The following is a 7,715-nucleotide window of genomic DNA, read 5'->3' on the forward strand; positions in this document are numbered from 1 at the left end:
TGGTAAATAAAATAGAGGGATAAGACCCCAACTGGTGAACATTCATGGTAGTCTAAACAAGTACTTAGTATGGGTAGTTGTATGACATGTTATACATTCATGGCACAAGTATGACTTGAGACTAGTTGTGAAGGGCTCCCTTATGAATTATGACTTAGCTTGGGCTGTTTAAATAGTTTCCTTAGAAGATATGATTGACTAACGTGGTAGTTCTCTCGTCTCTAGGAAGTAAGCTTTTGGTAAGACCATGAGAGGGTGAGTATGACTAAGATGACTTCACATATATATTTAGTGTGAAGAGTAGTATGGATGCCTTTTATACATTTCACAAGTGTGTCTTGGGGTTTCTTAGAAGTATGGTGCCCTTATGGTAGAAATACTTATGTCTTAACCATGCTTGTAGACTATTAGAGTAAAGTTGGCCAAGTGTCTTTTTATGCTTGTATGGTTCTAATGTATCTCCTATGCTCAATAACTATGTCTTATGTTTACTTATGTTCATAATGAAAATTATGTTGGAGACTATGCTATGATCACGATGATTTGTTATGACTATATTATATCTGTTGTGCTTATGTCTTATATTGACTAACAATTGGAGATGCTTTTATAATGTTATCCTAGATTCCATACTTAGAACCTTTGTATCAAAGCATATTGCCTACATTTTAACCAAATGTAGGGTTGGATCTTTGAATCTATTGGAGGCTAGACTTTCAAGGATTTAGAAGATTGAAGATCTTGGTGAGTCCTCAGAGCTTCGAGGACAACATCCACTTACCTTTATGTCATTTACTTTTATGTTTAAGACATTGTATGGGATGCGTCCCAAGTACTATTTTTCATGTCAACCTAGATGGTTTAAGACAAAAGAGTAAGAAAATACATCTATTTACGAGTTATGAAAATGATATCGATTATATATCTTAATGTATTAAATTCTTCCATATTTTCTAATGCCTATGTTATGAGTGAATGTTAAGGGCTTGTATAAGACCTCTTCGAGGTCGAGTATGCCATGTTACGACTAAGAGGTGCTCTCGAGTCATGACAATCTTGGTAACATAGCATAATGTTTTGAAATCGTCTTAGGATGTCTCAAACCACATCTCTTATTCATGGGCGTATAGCGCGACATATTTCATGTATAGGAGGATATTGGATGCTTACGATCAATTTCACTTCTTCATTCTCTTAGTCGTGCCATATATGTTTAGCTCTAGTAGGTTTTGATCCTAATGTTTGCCTATGATTTTTCACGTTATGGCGTATACTAGAGCTAATGCTAGGAGAGTTGAGGAAGGTGAAGGGGTGCAAAAGATTCATCCCCAAGATCCTAACCAATATCCTCCTCAAGATCAACAGCAAGTACCTCCTCAAGCTACAAATAAAGCTCCAATTGGGATTGGTACTCTTTGTGAGCTTAGGGATACTACGCAACTATTGTCTCAATCCTTGGCAGCACAATCCAATCGAGAGGTGGTTGCTCTGGAAATCCCCATAGGATGTACGGGTGCTACTAGGGTGACAGAGTTATTCAGAATGAACCGACAAGATTTTTATGGCTCCAAGGTTGAGGAAGATCCAAATGCGTTCGTAGATGAGGTTTATAAGGTTCTTGCAATCATGGGAGTGTCTTCCATTAAGAAAGCGGAGCTAGTCGCCAGTCAATTGAAAGACGTTCCCAAATTTGGTATAAGAAATATAAAGATAATAGGTCAATAGAAGCAGTCCTATAGAATGGGAAACTTTTAAGTTAGAATTTTGGGATAGATTCTTCCCCCGGGAGTTATGGGAATCCAACTTGGGAAAATTTATCAACCTCAAGCAAGGTAAAATGAGTGTTGAGGAGTACACTGTGATATTCTCTCTTTTGTCTATGTATTCTCCAAGCTTGGTATCTAGTCCAAGGGATTTGATGAATAGGTTTATGTTGGGAGTGTCCGAAATGGTTGAGAAAGAATATCATACTGCAATGCTGCAAGATAACATGGATATATCATGTCTATGGTGTTTTCCCGAAAAATAGAGGAGTTAAAACTCCAGAAACATAGGGCTAAATTAAAGAAAAGGACTTGGTTGGAAGGTGATGAGTCTTTTCATGATGGGTCTGATGGACATGATCATTCTAGCAATCGACAAAAGTTTTTTTGACAAGGTTTTTCTAATGCTCCCAATCATAGGGAGGATATGGTGTCTACTCCTAGGGTACAAGGGATTCCTAATGTGTCCCTACAACCCCCTTGTACTGGGTGTGGTAGGAGGCATGAGGGTGGGTGCTTGGCCGATAAAGAGGGTTACTTTAGTTGTAGTGAGAGTGGCCACATGATTAAAGATTTACTTGAGGCTAAGGTCACAAGGAGATAAGGTAAGAAAATTTTCTCTAGTATTGGGAATGTGGAGTCTCAAATAATAATAGGTTTTATTCTCTCCAATCTAGAGAAAATCGTGATTGATCTCCTCATGTCCCTTCCGATATATATTTCATGTTTTGTGGACTTTCCAGATTCTTGTCATTTATGACTTGTTATCTTCGAATTTTAAGCTATCTTAGACAATATGATGTTTAGATAAGTTTGTGTAGGCTTCCCCTAAGTGGGGGATAGTGTTCCTATTTAGTAGGTTGTTGTGTGCATTGTGTGTTGCTATGATTTCTTTATATGTGTGATCATAAAATTGCTTAGGTCCTTTTAGAAATGAATTATATGCATTTTAGGCTCCAAGTGTATGTATTGAGAATGTATTATCTAGGATATTTTAGTCCCTCTAGGAGAATTAGTAGATATTGAAATTAATGCATTTTGGGTCGATAGAGGCAGTTCCTACTCCCTTGCATGGCATTAAGTGAGTTTAACTTGCAATTGAGATTTTATTCCTTGATTATGTGCATTAGATGTATTTCATGCATAATGGTCTTCTAAGTAATATGTTTTACTTTAGAAAGTATTTAAATTTTCATTCAAGGATGAATGTTCCCAAGTGGGGGGTAAGTAAGAACAAGCTAGAGTTTAATGGAAGCTAATAAGTGACTTTAGAGACTCACATTTTAGTTTACTTTTGGAAACTTGTTTAAATTATTTAAAATGTCTATTTAAGTTAGTTTGGTAATTTTAGAAGCGAAACTTCAAGAAATGACCATGATGTCCAAAAACTAGTAAGTTGAACTAGTGAGATGAAGTAGTGTGTTGTAGGGTCCTGTAGTGGACTTTTGGAGTGTTGTGCGAGGGTTAAAATCAAGATTAATGGTTCCTATACTTCGATGTACTTAATTAGGGATTAAAATTCCAGATACGACCCTTCAAAGATCACCCATGGGGTCATTGAAAGAGGCCCCCAAAACAGTCCCCAAATTGTCAAATTTGGTGACCTACAGTTGTGACCTATATTCAGTAGATCAAATAACGCCCCGTAGATCTTTGTAGTAGTACCATAATTCATTTTTTCAGGATCCTAAAACATTTATAGTTGGAGACCAAACCACGGACAGTAGTCCAAACTACGGTCCGTAGATGGCCAGGTCGTAGCTGCTGCCAGTTTTCAGCATTTTTCTTTTAAATTAGAAGTTAGGGGCTGGGTTAGTGATTTAATTAGGGTTTAATGTAGGTAGGTAAATAGGTTAGTTAACCACATGTATAATCTTAAATAAACCCTAAACTAATCTTTCGAACTAAACCATCTAAAGACCCCAAAATTCTCTTAATATATTCACTCTCTAGCATTGAAGAAGAAGAAGAAAAGAAGAGAAGGAGGAGGCAGAAACTAGGTCGAATTCTCCATTTATTCAGGCTTAGTTTATGGAATTGATTAAAGGTATTTTAATATCCTTAATCCATGGTTCTTCCATCCATGGATCCCCCATAGATATCTCTCAATTGTGAATCCAAAAACCAAAATACCCCAATCTAGTCAAGGTTGTGATTTCATTGTGGGTAGGGCTTGATTGTGATTCCAAAGAAGTGGGTATCATTCAAATGTGTTTGAATTATGTGTTTATGATGAATATATTATATTTTAATTTAATGTTTTCGGTGAACCCTAATCTAAGTTAATGAAGGTGATCATTGTGGGTTTAGTCCATCAGAGGCAAGTTTGAAGGTTCTAAGTTGAACCTCTTAATTTAATTGTCTTGAACACTAAAATTGATCATAGTTAGGATCATTAAAATATGAACTGAACTAGGTTTCATTGATTAGGAAGGATATTGACTTGTTAAGTCAGAATTGAACCTTTATGATAAAGTATGACTAGAATTACCTTCTAATGATCAAGGTGATTGACTAGCTTGTAATTTAACATGGATCATGATTAGAATAAAGTTAGTATTGTATATAGGGCTTGTAGCTATTGTTGTAAGGGCTTTGGAGGTAAGTCAATATGAGGTGATATTGATTGTGTATTTTATTTATATTAGACAGTTAGACCTGAACTAACTAGGAGAAGCAAGTTCTCGCACATAGAAGGATTCTTGGTTGACTTAATAACCTAAAATGAATCAAAACATGTTAGACTAAGAATATCTTGAAGTTTTTGATCTACGATCGCTTCATGTTTATCTTTACTTGGAAAGAAAAAACCATGGTAAAATAACTTGAAGTTGAGACTTGTGTTCCCTTCATGGGTAGCTATGCTTCCTAGAATAAGACTAAGGTTGATAGCTTGGGATGAAGAATCCATACTCTCCCATGAAATAACTTGAAATTGATTTGTATAAAGCATTTAATTGTATCCTGTCTAGAAATAGTCACGGTGGTCTAGAATTTAGGATTTAACTATACTATGGTTAGCCTGAACTAGAATTCTATGAATGCATTTTGATGGTAGCTTTAGTTAGTTTTGCCAAGACCATTTCATGGTAGCTTTAGGATTGAGTACATACACTTTCCTAGTGATAACTTGACTATAAATAGTGATGATATCTTGAGTTAATAGTACTCATGGTAGCTTGGGATTGAGAAACATACTCTCTCACGGATAGTTCATATTAGCATCTTAGTCCTCTTGTGAAGATAGCTTGACTAGAAATAGTCATGGTAGATTGATTTAGTAGTACTCATGGTACCTTAGGATTGCAAACTCATACTTTACTAAGTATAATATAGGGTTGAGAATCATACTCCCTTATGAGTAGCTTGCATTTGTATTCTAGTACACTTGTAAAGATAACGTAACTTAGTTGGCTCCGAAATATTTCATCGTAGATAAGATAGGTCACTTGAACCTTCCCTAGAATAGCTTAGATTTACATGAATGTGTTCTTCCAATGTAGTTAGCTTAGTTTAACCTAGTTATGTTAGAAAAGAGGGTAACATGTTCTAGCCTATTAAAGGGTTATTCCTTAGATAGCTTGGACTAGTATGTCCATGGTAGCTTGACTTAGCATAGAAAGATCATGTTAGTAGATTAGTAGCTTGGTCTAGCCTGTTAAAAGGTTATTCCTTGGTAGCCTTGAAAAGGTTAAATAGAATAGAGGGATTAGACCACAAATAGTGAGCATTCATGATAATCTATAGAAGTACTTAGCGTTGGTAGTAGTATCGGATGCATTCTGTCATATCCGGGGATGTGCCCCTAGATAACCGGTGTTTTCGTCCTCGGAGAGGACTAAGACTATCGTCTTAGTATTCATCATTACATTTCGTAGGTTAAAAAGTGAGGAAAATTAAAACTTTTCATCTACATCTACAAAATGAGGTTTACATAGACCTCTCGCGTACACTTAATCTATACATAGGGAGTTTACATAGACTCCTCACATATGAAGCTTACATAGGCTTCTAATTTTATTTTACATACACAATATATAAGATAGAGTCTTATAGTGATGTATCGTATAAGACCATCTAAGTCGGAATAAAACAATTCGATCATAGCCCTTACACAAATGTATAATTGCCACTTAGGGCTTACAACAATGTCTTGAGCAATAAGAGTGAAACAAATGTCATTAGAATATAGTAAGTAACATAGATAGAGTGAGAAAAGGGATCATCCTCGGATCATGAGGACATACCCACACTTCCAGAAATGATCCAAACTTTTCTTCAAAATTAGTGGCGAACCCTTCAACGACAAGAACCTAAAATGTTTGGGAATAAGGGATAAATAGGGGTTAGCACATCACTTGTACTAAGTATGGAAACATATGCATAAACAAAACAGAAATCATGCTAAAAGGGGACATCTGTTCTAAACCATGACAAGTACTTTGAAAAGCCTTATACAAAATCAAGAAAATAAATAAGACAATGACCATGTATTCCTTAAGTCAATAGCATCTTAAACACAAGACCAACATCATAAAATAAACCAAGTCTACATGTGTATAACATCCTAGAACCATATCCAAAGCAACTCCAACATCATGTTATATTAACAAAACATGCATAAGACTACATAACATAATAACATATAAAAGACCCTTACGCATAACCCACTATCAAGTCTACAAGTGCAATGACCACGTAAAGCCTCATAACCTTACTCAACCAAGCAAATCAAATAAAGGATCATAAGGAATGCCTAACATCACAAAACATAGCATCAAGAGTAGTCATCCTCATAGTTATCAATAATAGACCAATAACATCTTCATACATGAACCAACATCTCATAGTATCATCAACATGTATGGTCAACACATGCATTTCATTCACTTTATAAGAGAATTAGAACATAAGAACATCCTTGTAAGACTTCCCTCAAGGATAACTAGTGCATTGTATAGGTAGAGTCCCATAACCCAACCTAGACTAAGTAAAAACCCTTAAGTCACCTAAGTTAGAGTTCAGTTTATTACTTAATTTTACTTTCGAGGACATATTGTCTTAACCTACATATACCACATGAGATAATGTGGACTCCAGTGTCATGGAACCCTACACCGAAGCAAGGTGAACTACTTGCCAAGGTAGTACCAAAACACGAACATAGAATCTAGGTGGATACACTTGCTAGTATTCCTATGGAGGAAACATAATTCAAGAACTAGGAGATGTACTTGGTACCCTCTTTATGCCTTTGGCATTATAATCTCCAATTTCATGAGATCAATAGTGAACCTACCTTCCCTACTTGGGAAGGGAGAGTCCTCTCTACTAGTTCACTCGATGATAAGCTAGAATTCCTTTTGGAATGTCTTTATTTAATAATCATAACTTAGTTTAGGTCGTAGGAGATTTCATGAGAACAGTTTTCATTACAACCCTCATATATGAGATTATCACATTAACATCATCATATCATAGTAAGGCACATAGATACTTCACAACAAACCTTATATCATTAAATCTTAAACATAATCCCACAATCACATAATCAAGACATTTCAATTGCACCATCATGACACACCTACTAAAATATAATTACAAGACATACTTCAATTGAACTTCATCACCAAGTATAAGCCATGATAATTGAAGTGAAGGTTGAAGATAGCAAAGGCTTACCCAATCTTCTTCAAAAGCAATCATCATGGTCTTACCATCAACCTACCAATTCAATAAAATAATAGGTGAAAGAACATCATACAATAGTAATTAACACAATAGATAGGTCAACTGCATCAATACAATTCAATTCTATACTAGTTCATAACCTAGGGTTAGGGAATTGGGGTCAATTCATCACCTTTACCACAATACGAGGTTAAACCATCAAGAACTAGAATAATTATACAATAATACATAATAATACAATCATAATAACCAAAATAAATC

The sequence above is a fragment of the Solanum pennellii genome, chromosome 4, assembly GCF_001406875.1.
Source record: "Solanum pennellii chromosome 4, SPENNV200".
Taxonomy (NCBI): domain Eukaryota; kingdom Viridiplantae; phylum Streptophyta; class Magnoliopsida; order Solanales; family Solanaceae; genus Solanum; species Solanum pennellii.